We start from the raw sequence: 22196 nt of genomic DNA, 5'->3' as shown, positions 1-22196 counted from the left end.
GTCAGGCTTACTACCTTGTAGTTCAGTTGACACATTGGCATCTTTGAGCCCAAGTCGCCAAACAAGTGCCAAAATTAGGCTTAGCTTCCCGATAGTTCGGCTGTCATCTGGCAGCTACGGGCCAAAGTTGCCAAACAAGTGCCATAGTTAGGCTTCGCTTCCCGATAGTTCGGCTGTCATCCGGCAGCTACGGGCCAAAGTTGCCAAACAAGTGCCAAAGTTAGGCTTCGCTTCCCGATAGTTCGGCTGTCATCTGGCACCTTCGGGCCAAAATTGCCTCAGATATGCCAGAGTTAGGCTTACTACCTGGTAGTTCAGTTGACACATTGGCATCTTTGAGCCCAAGTCGCCAAACAAGTGCCAAAATTAGGCTTCGCTTCCCGATAGTTCGGCTGTCATCTGGCAACTACGGGCCAAAGTTGCCAAACAAGTGCCATAGTTAGGCTTCGCTTCCCGATAGTTCGGCTGTCAACTGGCAGCTACGGGCCAAAGTCGCGAAACAAGTGCCAAAGTTAGGCTTCGCTTCCCGATAGTTCGGCTGTCATCTGGCACCTTCGGGCCAAAATTGCCTCAGATATGCCAGAGTTAGGCTTACTACCTTGTAGTTCAGTTGACACATTGGCATCTTTGAGCCCAAGTCGCCAAACAAGTGCCAAAATTAGGCTTCGCTTCACGATAGCTCGCTGTCATCTGGCAGCTACGGGCTAAAGTTGCCAAACAAGTGCCATAGTTAGGCTTCGCTTCCCGATAGTTCGGCTGTCATCCGGCAGCTACGGGCCAAAGTTGCCAAACAAGTGCCAAAGTTAGGCTTCGCTTCCCGATAGTTCGGCTGTCATCTGGCACCTTCGGGCCAAAATTGCCTCAGATATGCCAGAGTTAGGCTTACTACCTTATAGTTCAGTTGACACATTGGCATCTTTGAGCCCAAGTCGCCAAACAAGTGCCAAAATTAGGCTTCGGTTCCCGATAGTTCGGCTGTCATCTGGCAGCTACGGGCCAAAGTTGCCAAACAAGTGCCATAGTTAGGCTTCGCTTCCCGATAGTTCGGCTGTCAACTGGCAGCTACGGGCCAAAGTTGCCAAACAAGTGCCAAAGTTAGGCTTCGCTTCCCGATAGTTCGGCTGTCATCTGGCACCTTCGGGCCAAAATTGCCTCAGATATGCCAGAGTTAGGCTTACTACCTTGTAGTTCAGTTGACACATTGGCATCTTTGAGCCCAAGTCGCCAAACAAGTGCCAAAATTAGGCTTAGCTTCCCGATAGTTCGGCTGTCATCTGGCAGCTACGGGCCAAAGTTGCCAAACAAGTGCCATAGTTAGGCTTCGCTTCCCGATAGTTCGGCTGTCAACTGGCAGCTACGGGCCAAAGTTGCCAAACAAGTGCCAAAGTTAGGCTTCGCTTCCCGATAGTTCCGCTGTCATCTGGCACCTTCGGGCCAAAATTGCCTCAGATATGCCAGAGTTAGGCTTACTACCTTGTAGTTGAGTTGACACATTGGCATCTTTGAGCCCAAGTCGCCAAACAAGTGCCCAAATTAGGCTTCGCTTCCCGATAGTTCGGCTGTCATCTGGCAACTACGGGCCAAAGTTGCCAAACAAGTGCCATAGTTAGGCTTCGCTTCACGATAGTTCGGCTGTCAACTGGCAGCTACGGGCCAAAGTTGCCAAACAAGTGCCATAGTTAGGCTTCGCTTCCCGATAGTTCGGCTGTCATCTGGCACCTTCGGGCCAAAATTGCCTCAGATATGCCAGAGTTAGGCTTACTACCTTGTAGTTCAGTTGACACATTGGCATCTTTGAGCCCAAGTCGCCAAACAAGTGCCAAAATTAGGCTTCGCTTCCCGATAGTTCGGCTGTCATCTCGCAGCTAAGGGCCAAAGTTGCCAAACAAGTGCCATAGTTAGGCTTCGCTTCCCGATAGTTCGGCTGTCAACTGGCAGCTACGGGCCAAAGTTGCCAAAGAAGTGCCAAAGTTAGGCTTCGCTTCCCGATAGTTCGGCTGTCATCTGGCACCTTCGGGCCAAAATTGCCTCAGATATGCCAGAGTTAGGCTTACTACCTTGTAGTTCAGTTGACACATTGGCATCTTTGAGCCCAAGTCGCCAAACAAGTGCCAAAATTAGGCTTCGCTTCCCGATAGTTCGGCTGTCATCTGGCAGCTACGGGCCAAAGTTGCCAAACAAGTGCCATAGTTAGGCTTCGCTTCCCGATAGTTCGGCTGTCATCCGGCAGCTACAGGCCAAAGTTGCCAAACAAGTGCCATAGTTAGGCTTCGCTTCCCGATAGTTCGGCTGTCATCCGGCAGCTACGGGCCAAAGTTGCCAAACAGGTGCCAAAGTTAGGCTTCGCTTCCCGATAGTTCGGCTGTCATCTGGAACCTTCGGGCCAAAATTGCCTCAGATATGCCAGAGTTAGGCTTACTACCTTGTAGTTCAGTTGACACATTGGCATCTTTGAGCCCAAGTCGCCAAACAAGTGCCAAAATTAGGCTTCGCTTCCCGATAGTTCGGCTGTCATCTGGCAGCTACGGGCCAAAGTTGCCAAACAAGTGCCATAGTTAGGCTTCGCTTCTCGATAGTTCGGCTGTCATCCGGCAGCTACGGGCCAAAGTTGCCAAACAAGTGCCAAAGTTAGGCTTCGCTTCCCGATAGTTCGGCTGTCATCTGGCACCTTCGGGCCAAAATTGCCTCAGATATGCCAGAGTTAGGCTTACTACCTTGTAGTTCAGTTGACACATTGGCATCTTTGAGCCCAAGTCGCCAAACAAGTGCCAAAATTAGGCTTCGCTTTCCGATAGTTCGGCTGTCATCTGGCAGCTACGGCCAAAGTTGCCAAACAAGTGCCATAGTTAGGCTTTGCTTCCCGATAGTTCGGCTGTCATCCGACAGCTACGGGCCAAAGTTGCCAAACAAGTGCCAATGTTAGGCTTCGCTTCCCGATAGTTCGGCTGCCATCTGGCACCTTCGGGCCAAAATTGCCTCAGATACGCCAGAGTTAGGCTTACTACCTTGTAGTTCAGTTGCCACATTGGCATCTTTGAGCCCAAGTCGCCAAACAAGTGCCAAAATTAGGCTTCGCTTCCCGATAGTTCGGCTGTCATCTGGCAGCTACAGGCCAAAGTTGCCAAACAAGTGCCATAGTTAGGCTTCGCTTCCCGATAGTTCGGCTGTCATCCGGCAGCTACGGGCCAAAGTTGCCAAACAGGTGCCAAGGTTAGGCTTCGCTTCCCGATAGTTCGGCTGTCATCTGGCAGCTACGGGCCAAAGTTGCCACACAAGTGCCATAGTTAGGCTTCGCTTCCCGATAGTTCGGCTGTCATCCGGCAGCTACGGGCCAAAGTTGCCAAACAAGTGCCAAGTTAGGCTTCGCTTCCCGATAGTTCGGCTGTCATCTGGCACCTTCGGGCCAAAATTGCCTCAGATACGCCAGAGTTAGGCTTACAACCTTGTAGTTCAGTTGACACATTGGCATCTTTGAGCCCAAGTCGCCAAATAAGTGCCAAAATTAGGCTTCGCTTCCCGATAGTTCGGCTGTCATCTGGCAGCTACAGGCCAAAGTTGCCAAACAAGGGCCATAGTTAGGCTTCGCTTCCCGATAGTTCGGCTGTCATCCGGCAGCTACGGGCCAAAGTTGCCAAACAGGTGCCAAAGTTAGGCTTCGCTTCCCGATAGTTCGGCTGTCATCTGGAACCTTCGGGCCAAAATTGCCTCAGATATGCCAGAGTTAGGCTTACTACCTTGTAGTTCAGTTGACACATTGGCATCTTTGAGCCCAAGTCGCCAAACAAGTGCCAAAATTAGGCTTCGCTTCCCGATAGTTCGGCTGTCATCTGGCAGCTACGGGCCAAAGTTGCCAAACAAGTGCCATAGTTAGGCTTCGCTTCTCGATAGTTTGGCTGTCATCCGGCAGCTACGGGCCAAAGTTGCCAAACAAGTGCCAAAGTTAGGCTTCGCTTCCCGATAGTTCGGCTGTCATCTGGCACCTTCGGGCCAAAATTGCCTCAGATATGCCAGAGTTAGGCTTACTACCTTGTAGTTCAGTTGACACATTGGCATCTTTGAGCCCAAGTCGCCAAACAAGTGCCAAAATTAGGCTTCGCTTTCCGATAGTTCGGCTGTCATCTGGCAGCTACGGCCAAAGTTGCCAAACAAGTGCCATAGTTAGGCTTCGCTTCCCGATAGTTCGGCTGTCATCCGACAGCTACGGGCCAAAGTTGCCAAACAAGTGCCAATGTTAGGCTTCGCTTCCCGATAGTTCGGCTGTCATCTGGCACCTTCGGGCCAAAATTGCCTCAGATACGCCAGAGTTAGGCTTACTACCTTGTAGTTCAGTTGCCACATTGGCATCTTTGAGCCCAAGTCGCCAAACAAGTGCCAAAATTAGGCTTCGCTTCCCGATAGTTCGGCTGTCATCTGGCAGCTACAGGCCAAAGTTGCCAAACAAGTGCCATAGTTAGGCTTCGCTTCCCGATAGTTCGGCTGTCATCCGGCAGCTACGGGCCAAAGTTGCCAAACAGGTGCCAAAGTTAGGCTTCGCTTCCCGATAGTTCGGCTGTCATCTGGCACCTTCGGGCCAAAATTGCCTCAGATATGCCAGAGTTAGGCTTACTACCTTGTAGTTCAGTTGACACATTGGCATCTTAGAGCCCAAGTCGCCAAACAAGAGCCAAAATTAGGCTTCGCTTCCCGATAGTTCGGCTGTCATCTGGCAGCTACGGGCCAAAGTTGCCAAACAAGTGCCATAGTTAGGCTTCGCTTCCCGATAGTTCGGCTGTCATCCGGCAGCTACGGGCCAAAGTTGCAAAACAAGTGCCAAAGTTAGGCTTCGCTTCCCGATAGTTCGGCTGTCATCTGGCATCTTCGGGCCCAAATTGCCTCAGATATGCCAGAGTTAGGCTTACTACCTTGTAGTTCAGTTGACACATTGGCATCTTTGAGCCCAAGTCGCCAAACAAGTGCCAAAATTAGGCTTCGCTTCCCGATAGTTCGCCTGTCATCTGGCAGCTACGGGCCAAAGTTGCCAAACAAGTGCCATAGTTAGGCTTCGCTTCCCGATAATTCGGCTGTCATCCGGCAGCTACGGCCAAAGTTGCCAAACAAGTGCCAAAGTTAGGCTTCGCTTCCCTATAGTTCGGCTGTCATCTGGCACCTTCGGGCCAAAATTGCTTCAGATATGCCAGAGTCAGGCTTACTACCTTGTAGTTCAGTTGACACATTGGCATCTTTGAGCCCAAGTCGCCAAACAAGTGCCAAAATTAGGCTTAGCTTCCCGATAGTTCGGCTGTCATCTGGCAGCTACGGGCCAAAGTTGCCAAACAAGTGCCATAGTTAGGCTTCGCTTCCCGATAGTTCGGCTGTCATCCGGCAGCTACGGGCCAAAGTTGCCAAACAAGTGCCAAAGTTAGGCTTCGCTTCCCGATAGTTCGGCTGTCATCTGGCACCTTCGGGCCAAAATTGCCTCAGATATGCCAGAGTTAGGCTTACTACCTTGTAGTTCAGTTGACACATTGGCATCTTTGAGCCCAAGTCGCCAAACAAGTGCCAAAATTAGGCTTCACTTCCCGATAGTTCGGCTGTCATCTGGCAACTACGGGCCAAAGTTGCCAAACAAGTGCCATAGTTAGGCTTCGCTTCCCGATAGTTCGGCTGTCAACTGGCAGCTACGGGCCAAAGTCGCCAAACAAGTGCCAAAGTTAGGCTTCGCTTCCCGATAGTTCGGCTGTCATCTGGCACCTTCGGGCCAAAATTGCCTCAGATATGCCAGAGTTAGGCTTACTACCTTGTAGTTCAGTTGACACATTGGCATCTTTGAGCCCAAGTCGCCAAACAAGTGCCAAAATTAGGCTTCGCTTCACGATAGCTCGCTGTCATCTTGCAGCTACGGGCCAAAGTTGCCAAACAAGTGCCATAGTTAGGCTTCGCTTCCCGATAGTTCGGCTGTCAACTGGCAGCTACGGGCCAAAGTTGCCAAACAAGTGCCAAAGTTAGGCTTCGCTTCCCGATAGTTCGGCTGTCATCTGGCACCTTCGGGCCAAAATTGCCTCAGATATGCCAGAGTTAGGCTTACTACCTTGTAGTTCAGTTGACACATTGGCATCTTTGAGCCCAAGTCGCCAAACAAGTGCCAAAATTAGGCTTCGCTTCCCGATAGTTCGGCTGTCATCTCGCAGCTACGGGCCAAAGTTGCCAAACAAGTGCCATAGTTAGGCTTCGCTTCCCGATAGTTCGGCTGTCAACTGGCAGCTACGGGCCAAAGTTGCCAAAGAAGTGCCAAAGTTAGGCTTCGCTTCCCGATAGTTCGGCTGTCATCTGGCACCTTCGGGCCAAAATTGCCTCAGATATGCCAGAGTTAGGCTTACTACCTTGTAGTTCAGTTGACACATTGGCATCTTTGAGCCCAAGTCGCCAAACAAGTGCCAAAATTAGGCTTCGCTTCCCGATGGTTCGGCTGTCATCTGGCAGCTACGGGCAAAAGTTGCCAAACAAGTGCCATAGTTAGGCTTCGCTTCCCGATAGTTCGGCTGTCATCCGGCAGCTACAGGCCAAAGTTGCCAAACAAGTGCCATAGTTAGGCTTCGCTTCCCGATAGTTCGGCTGTCATCCGGCAGCTACGGGCCAAAGTTGCCAAACAGGTGCCAAAGTTAGGCTTCGCTTCCCGATAGTTCGGCTGTCATCTGGAACCTTCGGGCCAAAATTGCCTCAGATATGCCAGAGTTAGGCTTACTACCTTGTAGTTCAGTTGACACATTGGCATCTTTGAGCCCAAGTCGCCAAACAAGTGCCAAAATTATGCTTCGCTTCCCGATAGTTCGGCTGTCATCTGGCAGCTACGGGCCAAAGTTGCCAAACAAGTGCCATAGTTAGGCTTCGCTTCTCGATAGTTCGGCTGTCATCCGGCAGCTACGGGCCAAAGTTGCCAAACAAGTGCCAAAGTTAGGCTTCGCTTCCCGATAGTTCGGCTGTCATCTGGCACCTTCGAGCCAAAATTGCCTCAGATATGCCAGAGTTAGGCTTACTACCTTGTAGTTCAGTTGACACATTGGCATCTTTGAGCCCAAGTCGCCAAACAAGTGCCAAAATTAGGCTTCGCTTTCCGATAGTTCGGCTGTCATCTGGCAGCTACGGCCAAAGTTGCCAAACAAGTGCCATAGTTAGGCTTCGCTTCCCGATAGTTCGGCTGTCATCCGACAGCTACGGGCCAAAGTTGCCAAACAAGTGCCAATGTTAGGCTTCGCTTCCCGATAGTTCGGCTGCCATCTGGCACCTTCGGGCCAAAATTGCCTCAGATACGCCAGAGTTAGGCTTACTACCTTGTAGTTCAGTTGCCACATTGGCATCTTTGAGCCCAAGTCGCCAAACAAGTGCCAAAATTAGGCTTCGCTTCCCGATAGTTCGGCTGTCATCTGGCAGCTACAGGCCAAAGTTGCCAAACAAGTGCCATAGTTAGGCTTCGCTTCCCGATAGTTCGGCTGTCAACTGGCAGCTACGGGCCAAAGTTGCCAAAGAAGTGCCAAAGTTAGGCTTCGCTTCCCGATAGTTCGGCTGTCATCTGGCACCTTCGGGCCAAAATTGCCTCAGATATGCCAGAGTTAGGCTTACTACCTTGTACTTCAGTTGACACATTGGCATCTTTGAGCCCAAGTCGCCAAACAAGTGCCAAAATTAGGCTTCGCTTCCCGATAGTTCGGCTGTCATCTGGCAGCTACGGGCCAAAGTTGCCAAACAAGTGCCATAGTTAGGCTTCGCTTCCCGATAGTTCGGCTGTCATCCGGCAGCTACAGGCCAAAGTTGCCAAACAAGTGCCATAGTTAGGCTTCGCTTCCCGATAGTTCGGCTGTCATCCGGCAGCTACGGGCCAAAGTTGCCAAACAGGTGCCAAAGTTAGGCTTCGCTTCCCGATAGTTCGGCTGTCATCTGGAACCTTCGGGCCAAAATTGCCTCAGATATGCCAGAGTTAGGCTTACTACCTTGTAGTTCAGTTGACACATTGGCATCTTTGAGCCCAAGTCGCCAAACAAGTGCCAAAATTATGCTTCGCTTCCCGATAGTTCGGCTGTCATCTGGCAGCTACGGGCCAAAGTTGCCAAACAAGTGCCATAGTTAGGCTTCGCTTCTCGATAGTTCGGCTGTCATCCGGCAGCTACGGGCCAAAGTTGCCAAACAAGTGCCAAAGTTAGGCTTCGCTTCCCGATAGTTCGGCTGTCATCTGGCACCTTCGGGCCAAAATTGCCTCAGATATGCCAGAGTTAGGCTTACTACCTTGTAGTTCAGTTGACACATTGGCATCTTTGAGCCCAAGTCGCCAAACAAGTGCCAAAATTAGGCTTCGCTTTCCGATAGTTCGGCTGTCATCTGGCAGCTACGGCCAAAGTTGCCAAACAAGTGCCATAGTTAGGCTTCGCTTCCCGATAGTTCGGCTGTCATCCGACAGCTACGGGCCAAAGTTGCCAAACAAGTGCCAATGTTAGGCTTCGCTTCCCGATAGTTCGGCTGCCATCTGGCACCTTCGGGCCAAAATTGCCTCAGATACGCCAGAGTTAGGCTTACTACCTTGTAGTTCAGTTGCCACATTGGCATCTTTGAGCCCAAGTCGCCAAACAAGTGCCAAAATTAGGCTTCGCTTCCCGATAGTTCGGCTGTCATCTGGCAGCTACAGGCCAAAGTTGCCAAACAAGTGCCATAGTTAGGCTTCGCTTCCCGATAGTTCGGCTGTCAACTGGCAGCTACGGGCCAAAGTTGCCAAAGAAGTGCCAAAGTTAGGCTTCGCTTCCCGATAGTTCGGCTGTCATCTGGCACCTTCGGGCCAAAATTGCCTCAGATATGCCAGAGTTAGGCTTACTACCTTGTAGTTCAGTTGACACATTGGCATCTTTGAGCCCAAGTCGCCAAACAAGTGCCAAAATTAGGCTTCGCTTCCCGATAGTTCGGCTGTCATCTGGCAGCTACGGGCCAAAGTTGCCAAACAAGTGCCATAGTTAGGCTTCGCTTCCCGATAGTTCGGCTGTCATCCGGCAGCTACAGGCCAAAGTTGCCAAACAAGTGCCATAGTTAGGCTTCGCTTCCCGATAGTTCGGCTGTCATCCGGCAGCTACGGGCCAAAGTTGCCAAACAGGTGCCAAAGTTAGGCTTCGCTTCCCGATAGTTCGGCTGTCATCTGGAACCTTCGGGCCAAAATTGCCTCAGATATGCCAGAGTTAGGCTTACTACCTTGTAGTTCAGTTGACACATTGGCATCTTTGAGCCCAAGTCGCCAAACAAGTGCCAAAATTATGCTTCGCTTCCCGATAGTTCGGCTGTCATCTGGCAGCTACGGGCCAAAGTTGCCAAACAAGTGCCATAGTTAGGCTTCGCTTCTCGATAGTTCGGCTGTCATCCGGCAGCTACGGGCCAAAGTTGCCAAACAAGTGCCAAAGTTAGGCTTCGCTTCCCGATAGTTCGGCTGTCATCTGGCACCTTCGGGCCAAAATTGCCTCAGATATGCCAGAGTTAGGCTTACTACCTTGTAGTTCAGTTGACACATTGGCATCTTTGAGCCCAAGTCGCCAAACAAGTGCCAAAATTAGGCTTCGCTTTCCGATAGTTCGGCTGTCATCTGGCAGCTACGGCCAAAGTTGCCAAACAAGTGCCATAGTTAGGCTTCGCTTCCCGATAGTTCGGCTGTCATCCGACAGCTACGGGCCAAAGTTGCCAAACAAGTGCCAATGTTAGGCTTCGCTTCCCGATAGTTCGGCTGCCATCTGGCACCTTCGGGCCAAAATTGCCTCAGATACGCCAGAGTTAGGCTTACTACCTTGTAGTTCAGTTGGCACATTGGCATCTTTGAGCCCAAGTCGCCAAACAAGTGCCAAAATTAGGCTTCGCTTCCCGATAGTTCGGCTGTCATCTGGCAGCTACAGGCCAAAGTTGCCAAACAAGTGCCATAGTTAGGCTTCGCTTCCCGATAGTTCGGCTGTCATCCGGCAGCTACGGGCCAAAGTTGCCAAACAGGTGCCAAGGTTAGGCTTCGCTTCCCGATAGTTCGGCTGTCATCTGGCACCTTCGGGCCAAAATTGCCTCAGATATGCCAGAGTTAGGCTTACTACCTTGTAGTTCAGTTGACACATTGGCATCTTTGAGCCCAAGTCGCCAAACAAGTGCCAAAATTAGGCTTCGCTTTCCGATAGTTCGGCTGTCATCTGGCAGCTACGGCCAAAGTTGCCAAACAAGTGCCATAGTTAGGCTTCGCTTCCCGATAGTTCGGCTGTCATCCGACAGCTACGGGCCAAAGTTGCCAAACAAGTGCCAATGTTAGGCTTCGCTTCCCGATAGTTCGGCTGTCATCTGGCACCTTCGGGCCAAAATTGCCTCAGATACGCCAGAGTTAGGCTTACTACCTTGTAGTTCAGTTGCCACATTGGCATCTTTGAGCCCAAGTCGCCAAACAAGTGCCAAAATTAGGCTTCGCTTCCCGATAGTTCGGCTGTCATCTGGCAGCTACAGGCCAAAGTTGCCAAACAAGTGCCATAGTTAGGCTTCGCTTCCCGATAGTTCGGCTGTCATCCGGCAGCTACGGGCCAAAGTCGCCAAACAGGTGCCAAAGTTAGGCTTCGCTTCCCGATAGTTCGGCTGTCATCTGGCACCTTCGGGCCAAAATTGCCTCAGATATGCCAGAGTTAGGCTTACTACCTTGTAGTTCAGTTGACACATTGGCATCTTTGAGCCCAAGTCGCCAAACTTGTGCCAAAATTAGGCTTCGCTTCACGATAGCTCGCTGTCATCTGGCAGCTACGGGCCAAAGTTGCCAAACAAGTGCCATAGTTAGGCTTCGCTTCCCGATAGTTTGGCTGTCATCCGGCAGCTACGGGCCAAAGTTGCCAAATAAGTGCCAAAGTTAGGCTTCGCTTCCCGATAGTTCGGCTGTCATCTGGCACCTTCGGGCCAAAATTGCCTCAGATATGCCAGAGTTAGGCTTACTACCTTGTAGTTCAGTTGACACATTGGCATCTTTGAGCCCAAGTCGCCAAACAAGTGCCAAAATTAGGCTTCGCTTCCCGATAGTTCGGCTGTCATCTGGCAGCTACAGGCCAAAGTTGCCAAACAAGTGCCATAGTTAGGCTTCGCTTCCCGATAGTTCGGCTGTCATCCGGCAGCTACGGGCCAAAGTTGCCAAACAGGTGCCAAAGTTAGGCTTCGCTTCCCGATAGTTCGGCTGTCATCTAGAACCTTCGGGCCAAAATTGCCTCAGATATGCCAGAGTTAGGCTTACTACCTTGTAGTTCAGTTGACACATTGGCATCTTTGAGCCCAAGTCGCCAAACAAGTGCCAAAATTAGGCTTCGCTTCCCGATAGTTCGGCTGTCATCTGGCAGCTACGGGCCAAAGTTGCCAAACTAGTGCCATAGTTAGGCTTCGCTTCCCGATAGTTCGACTGTCATCCGGCAGCTACGGGCCAAAGTTGCCAAACAAGTGCCAAAGTTAGGCTTCGCTTCCCGATAGTTCGGCTGTCATCTGGCACCTTCGGGCCAAAATATCCTCAGATATGCCAGAGTTAGGCTTACTACCTTGTAGTTCAGTTGACACATTGGCATCTTTGAGCCCAAGTCGCCAAACAAGTGCCAAAATTAGGCTTCGCTTTCCGATAGTTCGGCTGTCATCTGGCAGCTACGGCCAAAGTTGCCAAACAAGTGCCATAGTTAGGCTTCGCTTCCCGATAGTTCGGCTGTCATCCGACAGCTACGGGCCAAAGTTGCCAAACAAGTGCCAATGTTAGGCTTCGCTTCCCGATAGTTCGGCTGTCATCTGGCACCTTCGGGCCAAAATTGCCTCAGATACGCCAGAGTTAGGCTTACTACCTTGTAGTTCAGTTGCCACATTGGCATCTTTGAGCCCAAGTCGCCAAACAAGTGCCAAAATTAGGCTTCGCTTCCCGATAGTTCGGCTGTCATCTGGCAGCTACAGGCCAAAGTTGCCAAACAAGTGCCATAGTTAGGCTTCGCTTCCCGATAGTTCGGCTGTCATCCGGCAGCTACGGGCCAAAGTTGCCAAACAGGTGCCAAAGTTAGGCTTCGCTTCCCGATAGTTCGGCTGTCATCTGGCACCTTCGGGCCAAAATTGCCTCAGATATGCCAGAGTTAGGCTTACTACCTTGTAGTTCAGTTGACACATTGGCATCTTAGAGCCCAAGTCGCCAAACAAGAGCCAAAATTAGGCTTCGCTTCCCGATAGTTCGGCTGTCATCTGGCAGCTACGGGCCAGAGTTGCCAAGCAAGTGCCATAGTTAGGCTTCGCTTCCCGATAGTTCGGCTGTCATCCGGCAGCTACGGGCCAAAGTTGCAAAACAAGTGCCAAAGTTAGGCTTCGCTTCCCGATAGTTCGGCTGTCATCTGGCATCTTCGGGCCCAAATTGCCTCAGATATGCCAGAGTTAGGCTTACTACCTTGTAGTTCAGTTGACACATTGGCATCTTTGAGCCCAAGTCGCCAAACAAGTGCCAAAATTAGGCTTCGCTTCCCGATAGTTCGCCTGTCATCTGGCAGCTACGGGCCAAAGTTGCCAAACAAGTGCCATAGTTAGGCTTCGCTTCCCGATAATTCGGCTGTCATCCGGCAGCTACGGCCAAAGTTGCCAAACAAGTGCCAAAGTTAGGCTTCGCTTCCCTATAGTTCGGCTGTCATCTGGCACCTTCGGGCCAAAATTGCTTCAGATATGCCAGAGTCAGGCTTACTACCTTGTAGTTCAGTTGACACATTGGCATCTTTGAGCCCAAGTCGCCAAACAAGTGCCAAAATTAGGCTTAGCTTCCCGATAGTTCGGCTGTCATCTGGCAGCTACGGGCCAAAGTTGCCAAACAAGTGCCATAGTTAGGCTTCGCTTCCCGATAGTTCGGCTGTCATCCGGCAGCTACGGGCCAAAGTTGCCAAACAAGTGCCAAAGTTAGGCTTCGCTTCCCGATAGTTCGGCTGTCATCTGGCACCTTCGGGCCAAAATTGCCTCAGATATGCCAGAGTTAGGCTTACTACCTTGTAGTTCAGTTGACACATTGGCATCTTTGAGCCCAAGTCGCCAAACAAGTGCCAAAATTAGGCTTCGCTTTCCGATAGTTCGGCTGTCATCTGGCAGCTACGGCCAAAGTTGCCAAACAAGTGCCATAGTTAGGCTTCGCTTCCCGATAGTTCGGCTGTCAACTGGCAGCTACGGGCCAAAGTTGCCAAACAAGTGCCAAAGTTAGGCTTCGCTTCCCGATAGTTCCGCTGTCATCTGGCACCTTCGGGCCAAAATTGCCTCAGATATGCCAGAGTTAGGCTTACTACCTTGTAGTTCAGTTGACACATTGGCATCTTTGAGCCCAAGTCGCCAAACAAGTGCCCAAATTAGGCTTCGCTTCCCGATAGTTCGGCTGTCATCTGGCAACTACGGGCCAAAGTTGCCAAACAAGTGCCATAGTTAGGCTTCGCTTCCCGATAGTTCGGCTGTCAACTGGCAGCTACGGGCCAAAGTTGCCAAAGAAGTGCCAAAGTTAGGCTTCGCTTCCCGATAGTTCGGCTGTCATCTGGCACCTTCGGGCCAAAATTGCCTCAGATATGCCAGAGTTAGGCTTACTACCTAGTAGTTCAGTTGACACATTGGCATCTTTGAGCCCAAGTCGCCAAACAAGTGCCAAAATTAGGCTTCGCTTCCCGATAGTTCGGCTGTCATCTGGCAGCTACGGGCCAAAGTTGCCAAACAAGTGCCATAGTTAGGCTTCGCTTCCCGATAGTTCGGCTGTCATCCGGCAGCTACAGGCCAAAGTTGCCAAACAAGTGCCATAGTTAGGCTTCGCTTCCCGATAGTTCGGCTGTCATCCGGCAGCTACGGGCCAAAGTTGCCAAACAGGTGCCAAAGTTAGGCTTCGCTTCCCGATAGTTCGGCTGTCATCTGGAACCTTCGGGCCAAAATTGCCTCAGATATGCCAGAGTTAGGCTTACTACCTTGTAGTTCAGTTGACACATTGGCATCTTTGAGCCCAAGTCGCCAAACAAGTGCCAAAATTATGCTTCGCTTCCCGATAGTTCGGCTGTCATCTGGCAGCTACGGGCCAAAGTTGCCAAACAAGTGCCATAGTTAGGCTTCGCTTCTCGATAGTTCGGCTGTCATCCGGCAGCTACGGGCCAAAGTTGCCAAACAAGTGCCAAAGTTAGGCTTCGCTTCCCGATAGTTCGGCTGTCATCTGGCACCTTCGGGCCAAAATTGCCTCAGATATGCCAGAGTTAGGCTTACTACCTTGTAGTTCAGTTGACACATTGGCATCTTTGAGCCCAAGTCGCCAAACAAGTGCCAAAATTAGGCTTCGCTTTCCGATAGTTCGGCTGTCATCTGGCAGCTACGGCCAAAGTTGCCAAACAAGTGCCATAGTTAGGCTTCGCTTCCCGATAGTTCGGCTGTCATCCGACAGCTACGGGCCAAAGTTGCCAAACAAGTGCCAATGTTAGGCTTCGCTTCCCGATAGTTCGGCTGCCATCTGGCACCTTCGGGCCAAAATTGCCTCAGATACGCCAGAGTTAGGCTTACTACCTTGTAGTTCAGTTGCCACATTGGCATCTTTGAGCCCAAGTCGCCAAACAAGTGCCAAAATTAGGCTTCGCTTCCCGATAGTTCGGCTGTCATCTGGCAGCTACAGGCCAAAGTTGCCAAACAAGTGCCATAGTTAGGCTTCGCTTCCCGATAGTTCGGCAGTCATCCGGCAGCTACGGGCCAAAGTTGCCAAACAGGTGCCAAGGTTAGGCTTCGCTTCCCGATAGTTCGGCTGTCATCTGGCAGCTACGGGCCAAAGTTGCCAAACAAGTGCCATAGTTAGGCTTCGCTTCCCGATAGTTCGGCTGTCATCCGGCAGCTACGGGCCAAAGTTGCCAAACAAGTGCCAAGTTAGGCTTCGCTTCCCGATAGTTCGGCTGTCATCTGGCACCTTCGGGCCAAAATTGCCTCAGATACGCCAGAGTTAGGCTTACAACCTTGTAGTTCAGTTGACACATTGGCATCTTTGAGCCCAAGTCGCCAAATAAGTGCCAAAATTAGGCTTCGCTTCCCGATAGTTCGGCTGTCATCTGGCAGCTACAGGCCAAAGTTGCCAAACAAGGGCCATAGTTAGGCTTCGCTTCCCGATAGTTCGGCTGTCATCTGGCACCTTCGGGCCAAAATTGCCTCAGATACGCCAGAGTTAGGCTTACTACCTTGTAGTTCAGTTGCCACATTGGCATCTTTGAGCCCAAGTCGCCAAACAAGTGCCAAAATTAGGCTTCGCTTCCCGATAGTTCGGCTGTCATCTGGCAGCTACAGGCCAAAGTTGCCAAACAAGTGCCATAGTTAGGCTTCGCTTCCCGATAGTTCGGCTGTCATCCGGCAGCTACGGGCCAAAGTTGCCAAACAGGTGCCAAAGTTAGGCTTCGCTTCCCGATAGTTCGGCTGTCATCTGGCACCTTCGGGCCAAAATTGCCTCAGATATGCCAGAGTTAGGCTTACTACCTTGTAGTTCAGTTGACACATTGGCATCTTAGAGCCCAAGTCGCCAAACAAGAGCCAAAATTAGGCTTCGCTTCCCGATAGTTCGGCTGTCATCTGGCAGCTACGGGCCAAAGTTGCCAAACAAGTGCCATAGTTAGGCTTCGCTTCCCGATAGTTCGGCTGTCATCCGGCAGCTACGGGCCAAAGTTGCAAAACAAGTGCCAAAGTTAGGCTTCGCTTCCCGATAGTTCGGCTGTCATCTGGCATCTTCGGGCCCAAATTGCCTCAGATATGCCAGAGTTAGGCTTACTACCTTGTAGTTCAGTTGACACATTGGCATCTTTGAGCCCAAGTCGCCAAACAAGTGCCAAAATTAGGCTTCGCTTCCCGATAGTTCGGCTGTCATCTGGCAGCTACGGGCCAAAGTTGCCAAACAAGTGCCATAGTTAGGCTTCGCTTCCCGATAATTCGGCTGTCATCCGGCAGCTACGGCCAAAGTTGCCAAACAAGTGCCAAAGTTAGGCTTCGCTTCCCTATAGTTCGGCTGTCATCTGGCACCTTCGGGCCAAAATTGCTTCAGATATGCCAGAGTCAGGCTTACTACCTTGTAGTTCAGTTGACACATTGGCATCTTTGAGCCCAAGTCGCCAAACAAGTGCCAAAATTAGGCTTAGCTTCCCGATAGTTCGGCTGTCATCTGGCAGCTACGGGCCAAAGTTGCCAAACAAGTGCCATAGTTAGGCTTCGCTTCCCGATAGTTCGGCTGTCATCCGGCAGCTACGGGCCAAAGTTGCCAAACAAGTGCCAAAGTTAGGCTTCGCTTCCCGATAGTTCGGCTGTCATCTGGCACCTTCGGGCCAAAATTGCCTCAGATATGCCAGAGTTAGGCTTACTACCTTGTAGTTCAGTTGACACATTGGCATCTTTGAGCCCAAGTCGCCAAACAAGTGCCAAAATTAGGCTTCGCTTCCCGATAGTTCGGCTGTCATCTGGCAACTACGGGCCAAAGTTGCCAAACAAGTGCCATAGTTAGGCTTCGCTTCCCGATAGTTCGGCTGTCAACTGGCAGCTACGGGCCAAAGTCGCCAAACAAGTGCCAAAGTTAGGCTTCGCTTCCCGATAGTTCGGCTGTCATCTGGCACCTTCGGGCCAAAATTGCCTCAGATATGCCAGAGTTAGGCTTACTACCTTGTAGTTCAGTTGACACATTGGCATCTTTGAGCCCAAGTCGCCAAACAAGTGCCAAAATTAGGCTTCGCTTCACGATAGCTCGCTGTCATCTGGCAGCTACGGGCCAAAGTTGCCAAACAAGTGCCATAGTTAGGCTTCGCTTCCCGATAGTTCGGCTGTCATCCGGCAGCTACGGGCCAAAGTTGCCAAACAAGTGCCAAAGTTAGGCTTCGCTTCCCGATAGTTCGGCTGTCATCTGGCACCTTCGGGCCAAAATTGCCTCAGATATGCCACAGTTAGGCTTACTACCTTGTAGTTCAGTTGACACATTGGCATCTTTGAGCCCAAGTCGCCAAACAAGTGCCAAAATTAGGCTTCGCTTCCCGATAGTTCGGCTGTCATCTGGCAGCTACAGACCAAAGTTGCCAAACAAGTGCCATAGTTAGGCTTCGCTTCCCGATAGTTCGGCTGTCATCCGGCAGCTACGGGCCAAAGTTGCCAAACAGGTGCCAAAGTTAGGCTTCGCTTCCCGATAGTTCGGCTGTCATCTGGAACCTTCGGGCCAAAATTGCCTCAGATATGCCAGAGTTAGGCTTACTACCTTGTAGTTCAGTTGACACATTGGCATCTTTGAGCTCAAGTCGCCAAACAAGTGCCAAAATTAGGCTTCGCTTCCCGATAGTTCGGCTGTCATCTGGCAGCTACGGGCCAAAGTTGCCAAACAAGTGCCATAGTTAGGCTTCGCTTCTCGATAGTTCGGCTGTCATCCGGCAGCTACGGGCCAAAGTTGCCAAACAAGTGCCAAAGTTAGGCTTCGCTTCCCGATAGTTCGGCTGTCATCTGGCACCTTCGGGCCAAAATTGCCTCAGATATGCCAGAGTTAGGCTTACTACCTTGTAGTTCAGTTGACACATTGGCATCTTTGAGCCCAAGTCGCCAAACAAGTGCCAAAATTAGGCTTCGCTTTCCGATAGTTCGGCTGTCATCTGGCAGCTACGGCCAAAGTTGCCAAACAAGTGCCATAGTTAGGCTTCGCTTCCCGATAGTTCGGCTGTCATCCGACAGCTACGGGCCAAAGTTGCCAAACAAGTGCCAATGTTAGGCTTCGCTTCCCGATAGTTCGGCTGCCATCTGGCACCTTCGGGCCAAAATTGCCTCAGATACGCCAGAGTTAGGCTTACTACCTTGTAGTTCAGTTGCCACATTGGCATCTTTGAGCCCAAGTCGCCAAACAAGTGCCAAAATTAGGCTTCGCTTCCCGATAGTTCGGCTGTCATCTGGCAGCTACAGGCCAAAGTTGCCAAACAAGTGCCATAGTTAGGCTTCGCTTCCCGATAGTTCGGCTGTCATCCGGCAGCTACCGGCCAAAGTTGCCAAACAGGTGCCAAAGTTAGGCTTCGCTTCCCGATAGTTCGGCTGTCATCTGGCACCTTCGGGCCAAAATTGCCTCAGATATGCCAGAGTTAGGCTTACTACCTTGTAGTTCAGTTGACACATTGGCATCTTTGAGCCCAAGTCGCCAAACTTGTGCCATAATTAGGCTTCGCTTCACGATAGCTCGCTGTCATCTGGCAGCTACGGGCCAAAGTTGCCAAACAAGTGCCATAGTTAGGCTTCGCTTCCCGATAGTTTGGCTGTCATCCGGCAGCTACGGGCCAAAGTTGCCAAACAAGTGCCAAAGTTAGGCTTCGCTTTCCGATAGTTCGGCTGTCATCTGGCACCTTCGGGCCAAAATTGCCTCAGATATGCCAGAGTTAGGCTTACTACCTTGTAGTTCAGTTGACACATTGGCATCTTTGAGCCCAAGTCGCCAAACAAGTGCCAAAATTAGGCTTCGCTTCCCGATAGTTCGGCTGTCATCTGGCAGCTACAGGCCAAAGTTGCCAAACAAGTGCCATAGTTAGGCTTCGCTTCCCGATAGTTCGGCTGTCATCCGGCAGCTACGGGCCAAAGTTGCCAAACAGGTGCCAAAGTTAGGCTTCGCTTCCCGATAGTTCGGCTGTCATCTGGAACCTTCGGGCCAAAATTGCCTCAGATATGCCAGAGTTAGGCTTACTACCTTGTAGTTCAGTTGACACATTGGCATCTTTGAGCCCAAGTCGCCAAACAAGTGCCAAAATTAGGCTTCGCTTCCCGATAGTTCGGCTGTCATCTGGCAGCTACGGGCCAAAGTTGCCAAACTAGTGCCATAGTTAGGCTTCGCTTCCCGATAGTTCGACTGTCATCCGGCAGCTACGGGCCAAAGTTGCCAAACAAGTGCCAATGTTAGGCTTCGCTTCCCGATAGTTCGGCTGTCATCTGGCACCTTCGGGCCAAAATTGCCTCAGATACGCCAGAGTTAGGCTTACTACCTTGTAGTTCAGTTGCCACATTGGCATCTTTGAGCCCAAGTCGCCAAACAAGTGCCAAAATTAGGCTTCGCTTCACGATAGCTCGCTGTCATCTGGCAGCTACGGGCCAAAGTTGCCAAACAAGTGCCATAGTTAGGCTTCGCTTCCCGATAGTTCGGCTGTCATCCGGCAGCTACGGGCCAAAGTTGCCAAACAAGTGCCAAAGTTAGGCTTCGCTTCCCGATAGTTCGGCTGTCATCTGGCACCTTCGGGCCAAAATTGCCTCAGATATGCCAGAGTTAGGCTTACTACCTTGTAGTTCAGTTGCCACATTGGCATCTTTGAGCCCAAGTCGCCAAACAAGTGCCAAAATTAGGCTTCGCTTCCCGATAGTTCGGCTGTCATCTGGCAGCTACGGGCCAGAGTTGCCAAACAAGTGCCATAGTTAGGCTTCGCTTCCCGATAGTTCGGCTGTCATCCGGCAGCTACGGGCCAAAGTTGCAAAACAAGTGCCAAAGTTAGGCTTCGCTTCCCGATAATTCGGCTGTCATCCGGCAGCTACGTCCAAAGTTGCCAAACAAGTGCCAAAGTTAGGCTTCGCTTCCCTATAGTTCGGCTGTCATCTGGCACCTTCGGGCCACAATTGCTTCAGATATGCCAGAGTCAGGCTTACTACCTTGTAGTTCAGTTGACACATTGGCATCTTTGAGCCCAAGTCGCCAAACAAGTGCCAAAATTAGGCTTAGCTTCCCGATAGTTCGGCTGTCATCTGGCAGCTACGGGCCAAAGTAGCCAAACAAGTGCCATAGTTAGGCTTCGCTTCCCGATAGTTCGGCTGTCATCCGGCAGCTACGGGCCAAAGTTGTCAAACAAGTGCCAAAGTTAGGCTTCGCTTCCCGATAGTTCGGCTGTCATCTGGCACCTTCGGGCCAAAATTGCCTCAGATATGCCAGAGTTAGGCTTACTACCTTGTAGTTCAGTTGACACATTGGCATCTTTGAGCCCAAGTCGCCAAACAAGTGCCAAAATTAGGCTTCGCTTCCCGATAGTTCGGCTGTCATGTGGCAACTACGGGCCAAAGTTGCCAAACAAGTGCCATAGTTATGCTTCGCTTCCCGATAGTTCGGCTGTCAACTGGCAGCTACGGGCCAAAGTCGCGAAACAAGTGCCAAAGTTAGGCTTCGCTTCCCGATAGTTCGGCTGTCATCTGGCACCTTCGGGCCAAAATTGCCTCAGATATGCCAGAGTTAGGCTTACTACCTTGTAGTTCAGTTGACACATTGGCATCTTTGAGCCCAAGTCGCCAAACAAGTGCCAAAATTAGGCTTCGCTTCACGATAGCTCGCTGTCATCTGGCAGCTACGGGCCAAAGTTGCCAAACAAGTGCCATAGTTAGGCTTCGCTTCCCGATAGTTCGGCTGTCATCCGGCAGCTACGGGCCAAAGTTGCCAAACAAGTGCCAAAGTTAGGCTTCGCTTCCCGATAGTTCGGCTGTCATCTGGCACCTTCGGGCCAAAATTGCCTCAGATATGCCAGAGTTAGGCTTACTACCTTGTAGTTCAGTTGACACATTGGCATCTTTGAGCCCAAGTCGCCAAACAAGTGCCAAAATTAGGCTTCGGTTCCCGATAGTTCGGCTGTCATCTGGCAGCTACGGGCCAAAGTTGCCAAACAAGTGATATAGTTAGGCTTCGCTTCCCGATAGTTCGGCTGTCAACTGGCAGCTACGGGCCAAAGTTGCCAAACAAGTGCCAAAGTTAGGCTTCGCTTCCCGATAGTTCGGCTGTCATCTGGCACCTTCGGGCCAAAATTGCCTCAGATATGCCAGAGTTAGGCTTACTACCTTGTAGTTCAGTTGACACATTGGCATCTTTGAGCCCAAGTCGCCAAACAAGTGCCAAAATTAGGCTTAGCTTCCCGATAGTTCGGCTGTCAACTGGCAGCTACGGGCCAAAGTTGCCAAACAAGTGCCAAAGTTAGGCTTCGCTTCCCGATAGTTCCGCTGTCATCTGGCACCTTCGGGCCAAAATTGCCTCAGATATGCCAGAGTTAGGCTTACTACCTTGTAGTTCAGTTGACACATTGGCATCTTTGAGCCCAAGTCGCCAAACAAGTGCCCAAATTAGGCTTCGCTTCCCGATAGTTCGGCTGTCATCTGGCAACTACGGGCCAAAGTTGCCAAACAAGTGCCATAGTTAGGCTTCGCTTCCCGATAGTTCGGCTGTCAACTGGCAGCTACGGGCCAAAGTTGCCAAACAAGTGCCAAAGTTAGGCTTCGCTTCCCGATAGTTCGGCTGTCATCTGGCACCTTCGGGCCAAAATTGCCTCAGATATGCCAGAGTTAGGCTTACTACCTTGTAGTTCAGTTGACACATTGGCATCTTTGAGCCCAAGTCGCCAAACAAGTGCCAAAATTAGGCTTCGCTTCCCGATAGTTCGGCTGTCATCTCGCAGCTACGGGCCAAAGTTGCCAAACAAGTGCCATAGTTAGGCTTCGCTTCCCGATAGTTCGGCTCTCAACTGGCAGCTACGGGCCAAAGTTGCCAAAGAAGTGCCAAAGTTAGGCTTCGCTTCCCGATAGTTCGGCTGTCATCTGGCACCTTCGGGCCAAAATTGCCTCAGATATGCCAGAGGTAGGCTTACTACCTTGTAGTTCAGTTGATACATTGGCATCTTTGAGCCCAAGTCGCCAAACAAGTGCCAAAATTAGGCTTCGCTTCCCGATAGTTCGGCTGTCATCTGGCAGCTACGGGCCAAAGTTGCCAAACAAGTGCCATAGTTAGGCTTCGCTTCCCGATAGTTCGGCTGTCATCCGGCAGCTACGGGCCAAAGTTGCCAAACAAGTGCCAAGTTAGGCTTCGCTTCCCGATAGTTCGGCTGTCATCTGGCACCTTCGGGCCAAAATTGCCTCAGATACGCCAGAGTTAGGCTTACTACCTTGTAGTTCAGTTGACACATTGGCATCTTTGAGCCCAAGTCGCCAAACAAGTGCCGAAATTAGGCTTCGCTTCTCGATAGTTCGGCTGTCATCTGGCAGCTACAGGCCAAAGTTGCCAAACAAGTGCCATAGTTAGGCTTCGCTTCCCGATAGTTCGGCTGTCATCCGGCAGCTACGGGCCAAAGTTGCCAAACAGGTGCCAAAGTTAGGCTTCGCTTCCCGATAGTTCGGCTGTCATCTGGCACCTTCGGGCCAAAATTGCCTCAGATATGCCAGAGTTAGGCTTACTACCTTGTAGTTCAGTT

The sequence above is a fragment of the Ixodes scapularis genome, unplaced genomic scaffold, assembly GCF_016920785.2.
Source record: "Ixodes scapularis isolate PalLabHiFi unplaced genomic scaffold, ASM1692078v2 PGA_scaffold4__175_contigs__length_147842914, whole genome shotgun sequence".
NCBI classification, from domain to species: domain Eukaryota; kingdom Metazoa; phylum Arthropoda; class Arachnida; order Ixodida; family Ixodidae; genus Ixodes; species Ixodes scapularis.
Note: the sequence above shows the minus strand (reverse complement) of the source record.